Here is a 20,591-nt window from a genome sequence, read left to right as displayed (position 1 = left end):
AGAATGGATAGCGAGAGAATAGTCCGTATAGCCAGAAATTCAAAGCCAACAGGTAAGAGACCGATAGGAAGGCCCTTTAAAAGGTGGCAAGATAGCTGGCAGTCAACGTCATAGCTACGAGTACAAGCTCAAAATCGGTTAAAACAGGTGAAGAGACCTAATATAAGAAGAAGAAGGAAGTGGATTTAGTCTACAGTCAATATTAACAAAGTTGTTCAACTTATTTATAAGCCAAAAATGACTCTACTTTAGTAAAATGTTTTTGCAATGGTAAAAATGACTTATTGAATTTTTTTAATATATTGAAAACAAGTCTTCTTCTTTCATGTGGTTTCCGCCGAATCGCTGTATCATTATAATTTTCTGAGAAATAACATTGCAAAAATCTGTGGGATAAATAAATTGAATAAAATTTAAACTAATCGACGCATCGTGTTGAAATTTTTTTGCAATATAAGGATTACGATTAATGCAATATCAAAGTCCCAATTTCATGTTTGCCAAGCTCATAGCAAATTTTTGATTTTAGAAATTTTAGCATTGATTTGCAATTTCCAAAACAACAAATGAGCTGAGCAAAATTCAAAAACTGCCAATTTAAACCTTTGCCCATCTACTAGAAGATGAATACTCTGTCTAAATAATATATTTAATTATTCTATTTTTACTTGTAACGATTTAAACGAAAAAACTGCCATTTTTTACTCTTATTTGTATATTATATCGTCGAACTGTGACAGGCATTTTTGTATTTATAATGAATTACTTATATAGTCTCAAAACACCCATTTTCAAAGTGTATAGGGTCAGTTTCGATAATTTTGCCTTGCCTTCTGGATTTACTATTGTTCTCGTAGAATGTGTGTACAAAAAATTTAATGTCAGAGCATTTAACGTTTAACAGCGTCAACAAGTAGGTACATATCGATATTATTTTACGTTCATAAACAAGAAACAAATCTGCTGAGAATTTAGAACAATTAGGTATATTTATCACAAACACGGTTTACGATAATTTTATTAGCTGTAGCTCTTAGTCATGTTGAATTTCCATCTACTTGTAGTTAAAGTCGAATGTTTTTAATACGTAATCAGTATCAATCAATTATGCAATAAGAATCAGGGCCGTACCTACCAGGGGGGCAAGCGTGGGCGCCCATATAAAAATTTTCAGAGGGGGACCAAACGTGAAGATTTTGCACATTACATTTTGTACACTATGGATAACAATATATAGTTTAAAGCATCCGAAATGCTAGGGGGGGGCACGGTACCCCTCTGCCCATGGGTATGGGCACCTATGGGTGCAAGTGGTGCAAGGCTGACGCGGATCTATTGTATTTAGTCTATAAATATTATTTTTTACAGTTTTACAGCTGTAAATTATCATTTTATGTAATTATTTTAAATTAAGTAAAGTGGTTGATTTTAATTTTAATTATTAATTTACACAACAATATGTTTTTCATATTTTAAACAATGAACAGTATGTAAGAATGCATTCACAAAACGGCCAAGCCAGTGTGGCAACATTGGAACATTTCATACAGTTTGTTTGCTATTGTAATTCAGTTCGAGTGTAGCAAAACTAACGGTTTAAAGACCGTCCTGTCCAAAACAACAAATGTCGATATGAATATCAAGCCCAAGAAACCATCCAACATCTTACCGGGGGCTGTCAGGCGTTTGCTGCAACCGAATATAAGGAACGGCAAGACACAGTAGGGAAGATATTTCATCAAGAGATAGTAGCCATACTGATACTTCTCCAAACCAACCATCGCCCATACTATCAACACGAACCTGAGATTATGCTTGAGAATCACAATTACAAAATAAACTGACATCCCATTGTGATCACAGACCAAACAGTGGCACACAATAGACCAGATCCCATATTAGTTAATAAGTTAACGAGATAAACAATAGTTATTGTTTGGCGATAGGTAACAACAATAATCTGCGTGTCAAATATAGCGAAAACATCGCCAAGTACAGAGATTTGAATATACCCAGACAATACCTATCATTATCTCTACTACTGGAGTCATTCCGAAGAACCTTCTGGAAAACATATAAAAGTTGGGTGTGAATGAACATCTTTAATACCATACAGAAAACTATATTACTTTTAACGTCCAGATATGTACGAAAATTTTTGGGGGATACTCCAGTATACCAAGTCACCTAGGGCTCGATAACATGGAAAGAGCTCCACCAGAGCTCAATTCTTTTGGTACCAAAAAGCCACGAAAACTATGGAACAACAACTTACTGGAGGCACATTGAAAAAAGAGTCATGTTTACACAAAAATAATAAGAAAAAGAAGAAAAAAAGAAGACAGATATATTGCCAGACATTTTTTAACCTTCAAGGTGAAAGGAAAATTATAAAAAGTTAGGGTTATTTAAGTAAAATCAGTGCCGGATTAACCATTAGGCAAAGTAGGCAGTTGCCTAGAGGCCTCGACCCCAAACGGAGCCTCGCAGGGCCCAAAGTGAAAAAATAATAATTATAATTAAATAAGAACTATAAATCATACTTATGTTGAAAAATTCAAATATCGCGCAACACCATAAAAGTGATGGTGGACGTATATATATAAAACTACATTACAATGCCTACTTTTATAGAAAGTCTATGCTGTGAGAATAAATCACTAATAAATGCCCTCTGGTAGAAGAAATAGTATTACAGATGAAAATAAGAAAAAATTCGAGAGTGGAGCAGAAAACGCAAGAAAAAGCAGGAGAATGAAAATATCCTTAAGCAAGATCTAAAACAGAACCAAAACTTATTTAAACTCAGTTTCACACAGAAATCCATAGCTAGTGAAGCTGCAGCCAATGAAAATACGGGTCTTGGACGTTTCATCACCGCCAGTTCATCGCCGCCGTTTCGATGCCGCCAGTTCATCGCCAGTCAGTTAACCGCTATCTGATATATTTCCGAATTTTCGACAGTTACATTTATTATTTATTTTTAGTATTAATTAGGAATTCTAGGAAATGCGAGATATGACCATTCCCGTTGCCATACTTAATCTTTTAATAGACTTTTAAACTTTTATAATATAAAATATATTATAATGATAATCTTTCAAATTTCACGGTCAATATTTCCAACCAAGAGAAACTGTTTCTTAAATTCGAAAACCACCCAAAATTTCTGTACAAAAATTTAGGGGAAGTAGAACAGTAAATATAATAATATCTTTTATCTTTTTAATTGTCATAAGTGTTGAACTGAATTTAACGTCGTGTCGTGTCATCTCCCATAATACAAAATCAACTGACTAACTGGCGATGAAACGGACGGCGATGAAACGGACGGCGATGAAATGGACTGGCGATGAACCGGCGGCGATGAACCGGACGCGATGAAACGTCCCATTCCGTGATGAAATAGAAATTACCGAGGGAAGCATAACCTCCATAACTAAAGAAGATGAAAGAACATGTAACGACAGTTCTATTCCAATTCAAGAAGTTAAAGAACCAGGAACCAAAACTAAGATAGAAATTGAAGTTAAAGATAAATTCGGTCCTAAATTCGAAAAACGCCATAGGATTACGAAATACAATAAATGAAGAAGTACCGAAATTTTGGATTGGGAAAGGTCCTCATAATGTAAAAACTTTGAAGGAAGTTTTTCAGCATAAAAAAGAAATTTTAAAGGTATTACCATTTTTACACAATCTACGGTTTTTCAAAAACATATCAATGGTACAAAAATTAAAAGAGATTGGCTAACGTATCATATTTTGGGTTTGTTCAGTCTGTGTACAACTTTTTGTTAGCCTCTACCCACCATTGGGAAGTTACGATCAAATGCTTCAATGAAACTCCACTAAGCGATCACATTCGCCACGATTTAGTCCTTAAAAGATCAAGCAGCACAGATGGACTGCAAGGACATATGCAACAATACTTTTGTCTAAAGGTTATAACGCTTTCAAATCTGCTCTTCATACTCTTACTGAAGACACTAATCAGAAAGCTGAAACAGTTCATGAGGCTAAGTGTTTCTTGAAAGAAATGTCAAAAAAGAAACATTCATAATGAATTAGTTTTGGTCTACAATTTTAGAACGCTGTCAGTAAATCATTACAAAGAGTGAATCAAACTTCAGTTCAGCTTCTAAATTCACTTTTGGAGCTCTTAAAACACCAAAGAGATAGGTACTTAATTTTGCTTACTGCGAGCAGAATGCCTGAATATTTCGACTCGAGTAAACAAAAAGCGAGCAAGAAAACTACATTTTGATGATGCTAATTCCAATAAAATTTTTCTACAGGATGGACAAAAGTTAAAGGTTGAAACGTATCTACCAATGTTCGATAAGATAATAACTGAGCTGAGTCGTTTGACAGTGTTCGGGTCAGTGAACTTAGTATTTGGTCTTTTGCGTTTTTCCAAAATTTAGTAAATAAAGAAGTGTGCTTCAAAGCTACAGGAAAACTATCCTAATGATGATGATATTGAATCTGAACTTGAAGATGAACTAAAGCAGTTTAAATATTTTATAGCCCAGCTTCAAGACTTATAGGTAATAGTATATTATGCAACGAGCATTCAATGATGGTCATTATGAAGCGAGTATGAGGAATGCGAAACGAGCCGTATGCAGCGAGTTTCGTATAGAGTACGAGCTTCATAATGATAATTAAATGCAATTTATATACACTATTTTTTCTATGATCATTCACAACAAAAAATATATTCAACTTTATTAATTTTGTGTAGGGCTTACAATACCGAGTCAAAATCTCAATACCGGTATTTGGTATTTAAAATTTCAAATACCGGGATCCCGGTATTAAAACCGGTATTAGGAATAAAAAATATACACGTTATATTTATACTATCCTCAGTTCTTTTATCGACTTGTCATTAAATATGTACTATGAAACCTATTAAATTTTGTTTTCAAATGAGTAGATGTTGTTTATAATATTACATAGAGAGTAGGAATAGATAGATACAAAAAATGTGGAAATAGAAAAACTATAAATTTGATTCTAGGATAAATTTTGCATATAATAGGATAGTACTTTTACTTATGAAATTTGCTATTTGTAAATTAATTTAACTTTAAAATATATTAATACAAAGATTATGGTAGGGGAGCAAAGTATGCTAAATGTGCAGTCACTCAAGCGTTATGGGAATCTATTGGGTGGTGAAGAGTAAGTCCTAAAACCAAAAAAAAATTAAGTAAAGTTTTCCATTTTAGTGGGCGCTTACCATTTTTTAAATTAATTTTCCATTTCTAACATTGTTTTTTCCGATTATAACGCCATCTATGCATAATTTGAAAAAACGTTTCGTATGGAATCCAAATCTGCAATTAAAAATGGGGGCTCCTATTTAAGATTTTAAAGTAACCCCCCACCCCACCTCCGTGGGGGATTATGTTTGGTGCCATTTGATAGAATTTTCAAAAATATTAAATAAGTGTATTTTACAGTTTTTCGATCTGATGTTCATTTCGCGAAATATCGCGGCATTCGTATTTAAAATATTAAATTTACCCCCCACTCCTCTCCGTGGGAAGTCGTATTTGGTATCATTCGATAGATTTTTAAAAAATATTGAGCACACATTTTTTGGTTTTTCGATCTGTTGTTAATTTCGCGAAATATTCCCATTTTTTGTTGTGAAACTTTGGGACTCACCCATTTCCTTACGCCCGGCTCAAATCGTCAAGTTTTTTAAATATACACTCTTTTGCATGTACTTACCTTACCTTAATCTGACAATTTCGAGTTTTTTTAAGGATAGATTTTTTTTTCGGACCCCCCTTAACGAACTCCTCTGTGTTAAGAGCCAATATATGGTAGAGATACATCTGCAGGGTACCAGGTATCTCCCCATATGATAATCTGACGCGCTTGAGTAACTGCAAAAATCCCCGCTTGGGCTCCCTACCATTAACTTACTGTGACATATTTAATATAGATTACTCTGTATTTAGTCTGCTATATATATTTTCAATTATTATAAATAATTCAGAAAATAAGTGAGCCTAATTTCTACACCACAATACACAAAAAATGAAAATATGTATACCTAAAAATGTAAAAACAATTGTGATTGATAATCTTACGGCTCATTTATAAAATAAAGTACCTAGTCTTATTTTAAAAATTTAAGAATCTTTATATTAACTCATTTCCTGTATTTGTATAGACGAGATTTAATAATAATTTGGTTGTAGAAACTGATATAACCCTTCGCCTTAAATTAACGACATTCACTCTTTTAGAAAGCGCCATAATTGATTTGTATGTGTAATAAACGTGTTTAATAAATATTTTTTACAATGATATTTGTTGTTCATCTTCAAAAATAATTTCTTGTAATAGCAAAAAATATTTTAGAAGAAAGCTTATTGTGCATCAATTCACTTTTTATAAATTAAGCTAATACCGAAATACCGGTATTTTTATTATAAATACCGGTATCGAATACCGGACAAAAATCGTCCGCCGGTATTCGGGATCCCGGAACCCCGGTATTGTAAGCCCTAATTTTGTGACACAAACAAATTAAGTAGTGTGTCAGTTTGACAGTTCGTTTACATATTGAGAACTGCCAAATCGCATGTAACTGCCTCGATATTGGTCACTGCGCGTGTACAACCTTTATCGCGATTCTATTGGATAAAAATCTGTATCTTAATGAAAATCTGTATCATAATGAAGCTCATTATAATACAGGTAGTGACATCATAATTGAATATATTATTATAGTATGAGAATAGAAAAAGCAATTTATTCCTGCTTCACAGTAATTTTGGGTTATATCGCAATAGGCGAACAGACATTTTCAAATATGAAAATTATCAAAAATGGAGAAAGCCTGGGGCCTCATAGCTTGGATTGCCTAGGGGCCTCAAGATTCTTAATCCGGGTCTGAGTAAAATTGAATTATCTCACAATACTTTTCTCATACTACTTTTCCAATACTACAAATCTTTTCTCATCCTAGAACTGAATTCATCCTGAAGGCAGAAACACGACCCGATACAGAGAGTGTAACGATGTGACGGCGTGTCACGCCTGTGTTGGATCCCGCAGCGTGTGATTTTTCTCTATGAATACTGCTATTGAGTATTTATATGTGTATATATGTATGGAGAAAAAATGTTCCTTAGATCAATTTTTTTTCTCCAAGTAAAGGGGGAATGTAACGATAAGTTCATCGTTACGATCTATGCAAGTCCGAATATAATCCGATCAACTTAGACATAAAAATGCTTGGCAAATAACAAAAATTGCCGGAGAGCCAAATTTTGGTGGAGAGCTAGGGTATACCATAACAAATAAAGTTTAAAAAGTCCCCATCGATCTCATGTGTGCGTCAAAAGTTATTCGGGGTCAAAGGTCAAAATTTGAGATTTTTTGGATTTTTTTCGAAAACGGTAAGTTTTATCAAAAAAAAACCTCAAACCAAAGTTGTAGATCTTAACATTCTCTACAAAAACTATCCTTACAATTTTTTCCTAAGAGTTACCATTCCTGAGATATCGCGATTTTAAAAGTTACTTTATACATTATATGCACATATAAGCCACGTATATACATATGTGGCCCTTAAGACAAGTATAAATGCCTATTTGTGTCTCTTTTATATAGTATATTATACTATTCTGAAAATATTTCTTCAAAAGGTAATCAGTCCCAAATGAATTTCCTCTATCCACGTGGCCTTGAAAAACATTTGGCTATACCATTGTTTAAAAAAGAACAGATTGTCTATTATAGGCAATGGCTACAGTATTGTCCGTAGGTCTGGTTCATAATATTATCTGTTTCTTTTAGTGCTAAAGGTTCAGTTCAACAGATATGATTATTGAACAATCGATGATGGAATCTATGAAAACACATGGGGGCATTTCTCGAGGAAGAAGTACGAAATAAAGTGTGATAAGTAAATGGGTTTACGGAATGCATGCAATGAATACTGTGTGTGAGGGGTTGCAAGTTCTTGCTAATGTTCGAATGGACACAACAGATCAGCATGTAGGTGCAAGTGACTCGCGGCTCATAAAAGATGCTAAAGATATTAAATAACTTCTAGACTGGTTTTCATCACATGATCCTTTTCCTAAAATTAATAAAATCATATCTATTGCTTCTGGAGTTGTTGGTGATGATAAGATTAATTGCCATAAAGCTCGTGAAGTTGGTATTGCTTCAATGGCTAAAATGACAGGTGAAACATTTAATAATATAAAATTAAAACGCTCTGAAAAAGTACTCCCTCTTTTAGCTGCGAGTAGCACCGTGAAAGTTCACGAAGAAGAAGTAGCTATAGATCCTGTATTATTATTTCAACGCATAAGTATCACTGAAGCTTTTGAGGATGAGATTGAAAAATTTTTTGAGTATGAATTAGCTCCTTACCCCTTATCACTATTCGATGCAGCTGGAATGCGTAAAACAACAAAGTCAGCAATTTATGATTGCTTTGAATCAGTCAATACTGAGGTTGATCGTAGAAACGCTACTTACATTAGTGATGGAGGGTACCTACTACATCACGTTGTGTGGGATCGAGAAGAAACCTTTAGCGTTATTTTTGATAAATATGTTCAGTATCTACGCAGACATTACGGGCTTACAGTGACAGTGGTATTTGACGACTACAATGACTCGACAAAGAGTATTAAAGCTGCAGAACAACGTCGTCGAACTACAAAAACATCATCGGGTTCCGAGATTATCTTTGATGAAAATATAACAGTTCCAGCGAATCAACAACAATTTTTCGCCAACATTAATAATAAATCTCGTTTCACTTCCATGTTAACTGACAAATTAACAGCTGCGAATATTGAAGTGAAACAAGCTAAAAATGACGCAGATGTCCTTATAATTGAGACAGCAATTGAAAAATTTAAGGCAACAAACACAACAATTGTAGTTGGTGAAGATGTTGATTTGTTGGTACTGATTACTGCAAGGACTCCAGTAGATAAAGTTATTTATTTTCTGAAACCTGGAAGGGCTCAACAGCAAACAGAGATATATTCTTCGAATAGTTTATCGGCTTATCCCAAATGCCAAAAGTACATTTTATTTTTACATGCGATAACCGGCTGCGACACTACGTCCGCAATGTACAGAAGGGGCAAAACGTCAGTATTTAAATTATTCGAAAAAAAAAAAGATTTGACTGACTGCTGTAAAGTTTTTACAGAACTTGATTCTACACCGCAAACAATAATTACGGAAGGAATTCGCTTTCTTCTTGCGGTTTATGGAGCTCCAAAAAAATTATTTGTCTTGATAAATACCGATACTTAAATTTTGTAAAAAATACGCGAAACAAGAAACAAGTACAACTATCATGTCTTCCTCCAACATCAGCATCTGCTTTTCAACATTTGTATCGAGTATATTATCAAGTTCAAACATGGCTAGGCAATGAACTGAATCCAGAAGACTGGGGTTGGAAATTAATAGATAATACTCTGGAACCGATTAAAACCTTACTGCCACCTGCTCCAGAAAAACTCCTTAACACTATTTTTTGCAATTGCAAAAAAGGTTGTAGTGCCAAATGTTGATGTAAAAAAGTCGGGTTGCTGTGTTCTCTAGTGTGTACCAACTGCCAAGGTCAGTCTTGCTCAAATGTCCAGTTTAGTACAACAGAGGAAGACTCCTGTGATTTTAATGAAGAGACCAATGACTCAGTTACATTTGAACAATTTTTGAACATCCAGCAAGAGGAAGAGGAAGAAGATGAAATCGAAGAAGACTTGAGTTGAAGTAGACTTTCAAGAATATGAATCTGATTAAAATATCTAAAGAAATCAAAACAATAGTTAACCTAATAATCAATAGCAATATCAATAATCAATATCAATAATAAGGTAATATCTAGAACTTGACCGGTATTGTTTCCTTAAATTATCCTAAAATTGTCAAAACAGTTAGTGGAGTAGGCCTACAGGGGAAACCACGGTAAAATAAACGCGCCGAGTACACTACCTCACAGGTGGTGTGGAAACGTGTGCATACCATGTATAATGTGACTCTTTGAATCGCGATATCTCAGGAATGGCAACTCTTATGAAAAAATAGACTATTTTTGTAGAGAATTTTAAGATTTACAACTTTGGTTTAAGGTTTTTTTTTGATAAAACTTACCGTTTTCGAAAAAAATCCAAAAAATTTCAAATTTTGACCTTTGAACCCGAATAACTTTTGACGCACACATGGGATCGATGGGGACTTTTTAAACTTTATTTGTTATGGTATACCCTAGCTCTCCACCAAAATTTGGCTCTCCGGCAATTTTTTTATTTGAAATGTCTATATAGACATAGACCGGGTTAATATTAGTCAGATAGAACTTAATAGTATGCAACCAACCATGCAGCTGTTTGTTTGAGGTATTGCGTTGATTTTGGGTACGATTTGATCAAATATTTTGTAACATTGGAATTGGGAAGTTGGCAATCTGTCGAGGAATTTCCGCCGAACGTGGTTGACAGAAGTGAAAGACCTTCACTCTTTCAAAGGATTTGGTAGAAAGAACATCTCCAATGACCGGTGATTTTAGAATATAATTTATGTTGAAAATTGTTTTTGGAGAATAAGTTAAGTTAGAAGTTGTGTTTTTGGTTTTGGTGAAGTTTAGGAGAGGAGTTTCGTTGGTTTTATAGGATCACCGGGTATGTAGAAATATTTTTATCTTCTAATTTTTTTCCCTTTTTAAAAAAATAACCATCTTTATCCTTCCTAATACTAGATCTATATTATATTAAAATAACTGTTATATTTCAACAAATAGATTTTCAATACTTCAACACTTTTAATCTACGTTCTACAGATAAAAAAATTTTAAGAATTATATTTTCACACCAAATAAGTTTGAAATCAATGATATTTTCATTCTCTCTTTTATCTAATTCTATAAAGTAATCTTTTGTTGTTAAATACATATTTTAGTTGTTCAAATACTCCCTCACATATCTCCAAATGCCGGTTTAAAATCAAGGTCGTACTACAGTCAATGATACTTCAAGTACATACATCAAAACTTCACTTTTTATTTAGATTTTTTTACTGTCAGTTCTTATAGGGTTGTGCACTTTTTGTATAGGCCCCTTGTCATGTGTACTAAGAGGAAACCAGCTTATCACAGTTTTTGTTTTCTTTTAGTCACTGGAGGAGGAGTAGAAGATTAAGTCAAATTGGATACTTTAGTTACTGTAATTATAGAATAAGCAATCATTTTGGGGTTTCTTTTGGTTTGGATTTGGATGGATGTTGGATTATTTTTTTGGTTTTTTTTATAATAGACGATTTTTTCGGTACTAGGAAGTACCTCCTTGTCGTACCTCCTTGTTGATGAGAAGTACCCCCTAAGGTTGGGAAAACCAGAGGATACCTTACTTGGCTCTCCCCTCATTAACCTAACCGGAGTTTGTAGAAGCGACAAGTTTTTATACTAAAATTTACATTTTCAATTCTCTTAAATAATATTTTTCAATTTTAATATTTTTTTCAATAACTTTAAATAAATAACTTTAATAATAATATAAATTCATTTTTCTAAAACATATTTACTTTATACTATTCAATATTTTTCAACAAATTTTGTCTTTCACTTTCTATCAAATTTATTTAAAATAGTCTGAAGGTTATAAACCATCTTGTAAGGGTGTTGTATACAATATCTGGTGTTTATTTCCTTATTTCATAACCTTTATTTCAGTTATCAGGTATTGTACTCAGGTCTATCACTTCCGGTCAAACACGAGATTGTCAACTGATAATTTAACAACATTAATAATAATTTTGTTCAGGTACATACCTATTTAAACCAATTAACTGTCTTTGTATAATAAATTCCATCAATATTTTTTTTCTCTATTGTAAAACCTGCATTATCGACAGGAGCGTACTATTCCAGTACGTCAGGTTGGACAATTCGACGTAGATCTCAGGATGGAATTGTTTTGTAATGCCCCTTTGTCCGCTTCCTCTCGATCGACGATGGTAAATAAATGTTTGAGTGTGGAGTAAAAATATGGTTTTATTGACAGCTACGTAATTACACTATAGATGATGTTCAGGTAACTTTCTATGATAGACTGCCTTTAATGACAGCTAATGACAATAATTACACTCGGCGTAACTTCTAACAACGACTTACGCACTTGTTAACGAGGTAACTATTTCAATTAGACTGCAACCCAAAATAGTCCCTTTGGTTAATTTATAATCTCGTCAAAATATACAATTCATCAATAAGTTGCATGACAACCGAACTACGGACTTTGCATGTTGAAAGAATGCAACTATAGTTTAACGGAAGCTATTGCAAAACTTATAAAGTTCAATTGGAAAATATATTATTTGGCAATTTATTAAGTTTGCAGGTTGAATGGACTCTAATTATTAAAATATTACTCGATGTTTCCCAATGTTTCAATTATACACGGTGAAACTATAAAAGTTTAGGGAGTTAAGAAAAAATGTGAGATTACAAATTAAGAGATTAATTTGAGATTGAACACAGCTGCTTAGTTAGATTGTACAAATTTGTATATAGGGGTTATAGGTTTTTAATTAAATTGGGTTATACATACTTATATGTTTAATTATCCTACCTTTCTATTAACTATATAAGGTATTAGTTAAGTGCAGCAGTATAAGTCACTCGGCGAAGTATCCATTCAATATTTCCCTGGCGCCCTCCAAACGTTCTTCTTAATATCTTCTCTGTCAGTAGTTCTATTTCTTTGTATTTTTCTTATTTTAATTCATTTTCTTTAATATATAAGTTCTTTCGGTAGATACTGTCCTAGGGCATGCAAATTTGGCCTAACCCTATCCTGAGTCCCACTTACCAAGTCTCTTGAATTTCCAGCTAGCCTAGCTTCATCATATTTCAGTATCTGCTCAAACTGTCCATTACAATCCTACAGTAATTTGTAACATTGGCCACACTCCATTCGTAACATTGGCGAGCCCAAACGTGGAGCCCAGTTTTTTTTCAGTAAGACCTCCTTTTATTTTATTGCTTTGTTGAAACCTTTTCTAATAAGTATCCATCTATTCCATTGTTGTATATTTTGTAGTTATATAGAGATATATTTTTGTTCCTTTTGTACTTTACTTAAAAAAATAAACTAGTGCACTTATATTGCTGAGTTGGTACTATTTTAACTTAATTTAAATTATAATTGTAAATCTGTAGAATAATACTTGAATAGGTATATTGGTTTGACATTGTTTCGGTCTGATCGGTTTGGTGATACCTGGGTACTTATTTTGAAAAATTTTGAATGATTTATTTTATTGATATCTAGGTACATTACTGGCTTTGATTTAGGTGCAGCCGCAATATACTATAGGTTTGCAAAAATTATTGAATACCATATCTATATAATTTATAAAGATTTCAAATTTTTTTTATATACATTTTCACTAAAACATTTACTTAAATTATTTTAAATATCTGTACCCAAGTATATCTTGTTTATATTTGGTTTGTCGGTTTATTAGGTCGTTGGTTTAGCAGGTTGTCGGTATATTAGGTCGCCGATTTATTAGGTCTTTGGTTTGTAGGTTGTCGGTATATTAGGTCGTTGCTTTATTAGGTCGTTGGTTTATTAGGTCATTGGTTTGTCAGGTCGTTGGTTAGTCGTTGTTGGGTTAAGTTTGTCGTTGTCAGGTTTGGTTTATTGTTACTAACTTTTTCCTCTTACCATCATGTGTGCCTTTCAGCCAGAGTATTTGTTAGTCAAGGAATTGGATTATGAGTTGAGGATAAGGGAAATAGAGGTTGAAGAATCCGATAAATGTGATAGAAAACGCAGTCTATTGCGTGGTGCTCTTAAAAAAGAACAAGGAAATAGGAATTTTCGTCAAATTACAGCTGCAGCTATTCCTTTTCTGGAACAACAACATTGAATAAACGAGACGATATAGGATCTTACTCAAAATATATCCAATTTTAGAGGGACTGTCCATGCTAGCATGTATTCTAGGTACATTTCACATCTTGCTCATATCTCTGGTCGTGTCCACTTATTATGTTGCTCAGATGAGGAACAACAACTCTACAAGCGCTCTATGTCCATTAAGATTCTCAGTTTAGAAGGTGAACTCGATTCTCGCGTAAATCCTATAGCCACCTCCACGCCTGTTTCTTCGGTTCAAGCAGCTAATTCCTTGTTACATCCCAAGCCTGTTCAGGTACATAAGTGGGGAGATTCGTTTTCTGGTGAAGGTCATTATGATCAAGTTTTCTCATTCTTGGATAGGGTAGAATGTCTTCGTGTCTCAAGAGGTGTGAGTGAGGGGGATCTTTTTTCAGTCTCTGCCGAATTATTTACAGGCCATGCTTTTACTTGGTTTATGAACAACCGTAGTAGGTTTACCACTTGGACTGATTTGGCTCAGAAATTAAAATCTGATTTTCTGCCTTATTCTTTCCAAACTGATCTCTTAGACGAGATCAAGAACCACAAGCAGAAACCTGGAGAATCTGTGACTATGTTTATCAACACTATGTTAGACATGTGTAGTCGATTACACACTCCTTTAACGGATAATTCAAAAATAAAAATAATTTTAAAATGTTTGTTAACGTTTTACCATGCCCAATTAGCACTGGTGGATATAGCCAGTATAGAAGACCTTACAGATAAGTGTAAAGGGTTAGAGGAAACTCTATCCTGGTCTTTTCATCCTCCTACCACATCTAATTCTGGTGCTGGATTTAACTCTCCTCGAGAGTTACTCCTCGAGAAATCGTTCTTGGCAACCTAGACCCCATACACCGAATGTCTGTGGTTACTTATTCTTTGACTTTCTAGAATTGTCATGAGTCTAGTCACGCATTTCGTGAGTTTACCAGACCCCAAACACGGATTTTCTGTCACGGTTGTTGTAGAGATAACACGTTAAAACGTAACTGTTTTAAGTGTTCGGGAAACAAGCATGTAGAGGCTCGTACCCTGAGCGTTCCTCAAACAGCAGCCCCATCAGGGAATATGACCGCAGCTGTAGACGAAGCTTCAGGTCCAATACCGGCCAGCAGTTCGAACAAACCCTCTCAGGAAGGAAGAAACACTTCTAACCGGAGACCAGCACGCAAACCAAACTCAGGGAAAAAGTAATTGGTAGCTACCCTGCAGTTGACTTGGACAGTTTGCTTGATCGTAGATTATCCCCTCCAGTCTTAAACTGGAATTTTAGTACTAAGCATAATCAGAACAAGGAAACAGTTCCAAATTTTATACCAGGTTGTAAGTTTGTTAATAATAATAATAATATGTCTATGTTAGTACCAGAAAATTTTGAAAATAAGTCAGATATTTTGAATTTTGATATAAATTCTTTATTAGTCAGGAAACATAATGATAACCAACCTTATCTTGAAATTGAAATATTAGGACAATCTTGTTTAGCTCTATTAGATAGTGGCTCGAACATTTCTTTAATGGGTTCTTATTCGTTGAAATTGTTAGAAAATACTGATATTAATATTATGCCTATTTCTTCTCTGTAAGTCTCTACTGCGGATGGTGCTGTCCAGTCAATTACAGGTAAATTTGACACAGAAATTTTAGTTGCTAATATTCGCAGAATGATTACATTTTATATTATAATTACATTTTATATTATACCTTCAGTTAAAAATTCTACAATTCTTGGCATGGATTTCTTAAATGCATTTAATAGCACACTAAATTGCTCAGACTTTTCGTTCTTTATATCTTCCTTTAATATATCAACTGTAAGTGCCATTCGTGAGTTCTCTAGTTTGTCTAGCATAGAACAAAAACAGTTAGAGAATATCATCTCTAAATTTTCATCTATTTCTTCGAAGGATAAATTAGGTCGTATACATTTAATGTCCCATACTATCGAAGTGAACACTTCAACTCCTTTTAGACAGTATCAATATCCCATACCTCAGGCATGGCAAGCAGATTTAAGTAAAGAAATTGATTCGTTGCTCTCTTTAAACATTATCGAAAAATCGACGTCTTCATATTGTAGCCCGTTATGGTTGACTAAAAAGAAGGATGGATCATTCAGAGTCTGTTTTGATGGTCGTAAACTTAATAGTATCATTGCTAATAGAGATGTTTATCCCATCCCTAGGATAGATATAATTTTGAGCAAACTTCAGAATGCCAAATATATCTCTTCTATCGATCTATCCAAAGCCTTCTTACAAATTCCGTTAAGTGAAGAGAGTAAGAAGTATACTGCTTTCGCTGTCAGTGGTAAAGGTTTATTTCAATTTGTCACGATGCCTTTCCGTCTAGTTTCAGCTCCTCAAACAATGTGTCGTTTAATGGACTTGGTTATTGGTCCACAACTTGAACCATTTGTATTTTATTATTTAGATGACATTATAGTTGTTACTCCTGATTTTTCCTCACATATTGAAATATTGGAGAAATTATTTTCACCCCTTAAAGAGGCTAATCTCACTATTAATTTAGAGAAATGTAATTTTTGTCGTCCTAATTTGAAATTCCTAGGATATGTTGTTGATAATCAAGGTTTGAGAACAGATTCTGATAAAGTAACCGCTACTAAGGACTTTCCCATTGCTAAAACTACTACCCAATTACGTAGGATCTTTGGAATGTGTGGTTACTATCGTCGATTTGTCGATTTGTGCCTTCTTATTCTACTTTATTATCACCTCTTACTGACCTCCTTAGGAATAGAAAAAAGGGCCAGACTCACACTTGGACTCCTGAAGCTGACGATGCTTTTCATCGCATTAAGGAAGCTCTTACCAGTGCTCCTGTCATGACTTCACCTGATTTCAGTGAACATTTCTACCTCATGACTAATTGTTCGAATACCGCTTCAGGTGGTGTACTCTTTCAGATGAAAGATGGTTCTGAACACCCCATAGCATATACTAGTAAGAAGCTCAATAAGGCTCAGAAAAATTACTCCACTACGGAGCGTGAACTCCTTGCTATTATTCATGGCTTTTAGGCTTTCCGTTACTATTTAGAAGGTCGTAAGTGTACCCTTATTACTGAACACAGTTCATTATTGTGGATGCATTCTAACGTTTGTCCCGCTGGATTTGTAATTTATCAGCATTTGACTATAATATTGTCCATCGTAAGGCAAATGGTGTTGTAGTGGCTGATGCTTAATCTCGAACGTTTGATGTCAATCTTCTTGACTTATCCACTTTAGTTCCAGATGTATGGTATCAGAAGATGTTGGAAAGGGTTGCTCAGGAACCTGATCAGTATCCTGATTTTAAAGTTGAAAATAATATCCTTTATAAGCATGTTGTTAGTTCAGTGGAAGATTTGTCTAATATGTCTGATTGGAAAATTGTCGTCCCAACAGCAAACAGGGATGAAATTCTTCGTACGTTTTATGATAATGTGACATCTGGTCATTTTGGTTCTTATAAAACATTTAGTAGGGTAGCATAATTGTATTATTGGCCTGACATGCGCAACTATGTCAAGAAATATATATCTAGATGTAGAGTTTGTGCTACTTGCAAGCCAAGTACTATGCCACAAGCTGGATTAATGGGTTCTGTTAGGAACATTGACTTCCCATGGCAGATGATATCCATGGATCTGATTGGACCATATCCTCGTAGTTACAATGGCTAAACCTATTGTTTGGTGGTCGTGGACTACTTCACTAAATTTCCACTAGTTTTTCATCTTCGTAGTGCTACTGTCCCTGCCATTGTGAAATATTTGGAGGAACAAGTCTTTTTGTTGTTTGGTGTTCCCCAAATTGTGTCTTGTTATAATGGTCCTCAGTTTGTGTCTAAGGCTTTTAAGGACCTTCTAGCCAAGTACAAAGTTCAGAAGATCTTTTATAATGCTATTTACCATCCGCAAGCTAATCATAGTGAGCGAGTGAATCGCAGTATTGTAACAGCCCTTAGATCATACACATATCCAGATCACAGAGCTTGGGACCAGTATATTCACTCAATAGCTCAAGCCATAAGAACTTCGGTCCATGAAGTTATTCAGTGTTCTCCAGCTTTGAATTTTGGTAGAAACATTGCTTTGTCTGGTGAATATTTTGGTTTAATTTCGGACAATTCCACAAATCTCCCTCAAATCTCTGAGAAACTCAATCGTTTAGATGATCCTCAGACTTTGCCCCCAATATTTGCAGACATCAGGAAGAAGTTAAAATCTTCTTACCTTAAGTCACAGAGTCAATATAATTTGAGGAAAAGAGATTTGCGATTCTTTGTTGGTGATCGGATATTGAAACGTAATTTTGTTAAGTCTAGTAAAGGTGATGCTATTTATGCCAAATTTTGTCAGAAATACGTCCCATGTGTTGTCAGTAAAGTAATCTCTCCTTTAATATATGAATTGAAAGATAGTTCGTCCAACCGAAAACTTGGTCGATTTCATATAAAGGACTTACTACCAGATAATACTGTTACGGACTTAGAATCTACGTCGTCAGAAGAAGAAGATTAACTTAACATTATTGCTTAAGTTAATTCCTCTTTCTAAATTTCAGAAATACTCGATGGGTTAAGGAATAGATAATGATTGGATTTTGATTTTAGTCACCAGATGATATGTTATATCTATGATAATATATTTTTAGCTTTCCATATTCAATGTATCTTAGATGTCATTAGTTATAGTATTGAGATTTAGCTGAATTTGGATTGTTAGTGAACTGGTATGGAACTGTAACACCTTGTACGTGATTATGCTTTATAACGCGACAACTCGCAGACACTAGATAACCTACCTGCTACAAAGTAGTCGTCGTTCTTCGGTTGTCCCGGGTCTTCAACCTTTACGGCATTCGGCTTCACTCAAGTGGAGACGGTCGTGGGTCAAACTTAGTATTCCCGGAGTTCCACAACTGTATATCTGATCTTACGGGGCGCCGGCTGGTTTGCTCTTCAGGCCAATTACGATTCCCAATTCCCTAACCCAGCAAGAGAACGAATAACAAGACAAACCTCGAACTCACATCATTTATTGTTTGTCACACAAAAAAAAATTACAGGTGTTTATTCTGACAGACGTCAATATGTAAAATCCGATAATATTTCCCCCGTTACAATATTTAAGTCATTTGGCTCTAGGTTTCCTTATAAACCAGTAAAATCCGCATATTCCCCCCGTTACAATATTTAGGCCACTTGGCTCTAGGTTTCCTTACAAACTAGTAAAATCCACTAATATCCCCCCGTTACAATATTTAGGCCACTTGGCGCTAGTAAAATCCGCTAATCCGTCTCTCTCCCCAAAAATTGTCAATTCACTATCTCCCCCCTGAATGCTAAAATATGATAATAGTAAGAAATTAAATGTTATTATATAAGAAAAATAAACTAATAATGAATTAACCCCGGGGTCGTTAGCGTTGGTACCAAGGCGAGCGACGCGAAAGAAACGAATTTTTAAGGCATTAATTCCTGTACCTTTACACTGTCATGACTATGACTAAAAAAATTAATATAAAAGAAGGCAATGATAAGTTAATAAAAAAAATATATAATTAAAACTACATAATAATCATACTCATCGTCCAGCTGACGTTACTCCATCACAAGGCCTTTTTTGGTGCCTCCCATCCGAAACAGAAAAATAGACAAACGTCCGGCAAGTACAGAAACCTCTACCACATATAAATCCTGCTACAGTTAGCACCCGGTACAAGAACTATCGTCCGGTACAAGCTCCCTTAAAGTAACAATAAAATCCCATTACTCATGTGCCATCAAAATATACATACTTTATATATATATATTTAGTAGTACATCAATCTATACTACCAAATTAGGTCCCCTTTACTTTTAAAGTGAAATGCAAATCAATATTTCCTGCCCAAGAAAAATGAATTCACATGTGACCATATACAGTATTTAAACAAATGCAAAAAAATACATGTGCTCTTTTTTTTAAATATTTACTGAATTTAGTAAGCCCCAAAAAAATAAATTTAGTATTGTAATCAAAAAAGAAACTACTACAGTTAGTGTAGGACAAAGTGTCCTAAGCTACCAAATATTTAATGTCACTCCCCGTAAAACTCTACAATAAAAAAAAACAATGTTCAAATATCTTACTTCCCATCTACAGAGAAGTCCCAAAAATTAAACCCCCTAATATATATAATAATAATTACCTTGTTCACCAAGGGTCTCCCTATAAAACTTCTGTCTCCATGGAAAAAAACGAAAGACAATAAAAATATGACCGCTAATTTATCCACATACGTGCAGCTCAAGAAGAAAATATGATCATCCAAATTCCCCAATTTCTTCTGAACTTTAAGATGATAGTTTTCACATATTATCCCCAATGGGATGTCCTAAAACCCCGAAAAAAAACATAGCTTAGACTAGACAAGCCGTGAGACCATCTTCGAGCGATCTAACCAAGATGGATCAGAAGCCGCTTCCGTCTTCTTCTCCAAAAGTGAGACTCCGTTCGAGAGACATACTTCCGTTATCTGTCATTCGTTGACAGCACTCTTAGAGAACGACAGTTACTCTAACAACCAACAACCTTGTCGAATCTGATTATATATTACAGGATGATGGCCTTTCCGCCTATATA

Source organism: Diabrotica virgifera, chromosome 10, assembly GCF_917563875.1.
Source record: "Diabrotica virgifera virgifera chromosome 10, PGI_DIABVI_V3a".
Lineage (NCBI taxonomy): Eukaryota > Metazoa > Arthropoda > Insecta > Coleoptera > Chrysomelidae > Diabrotica > Diabrotica virgifera.
Note: the sequence above shows the minus strand (reverse complement) of the source record.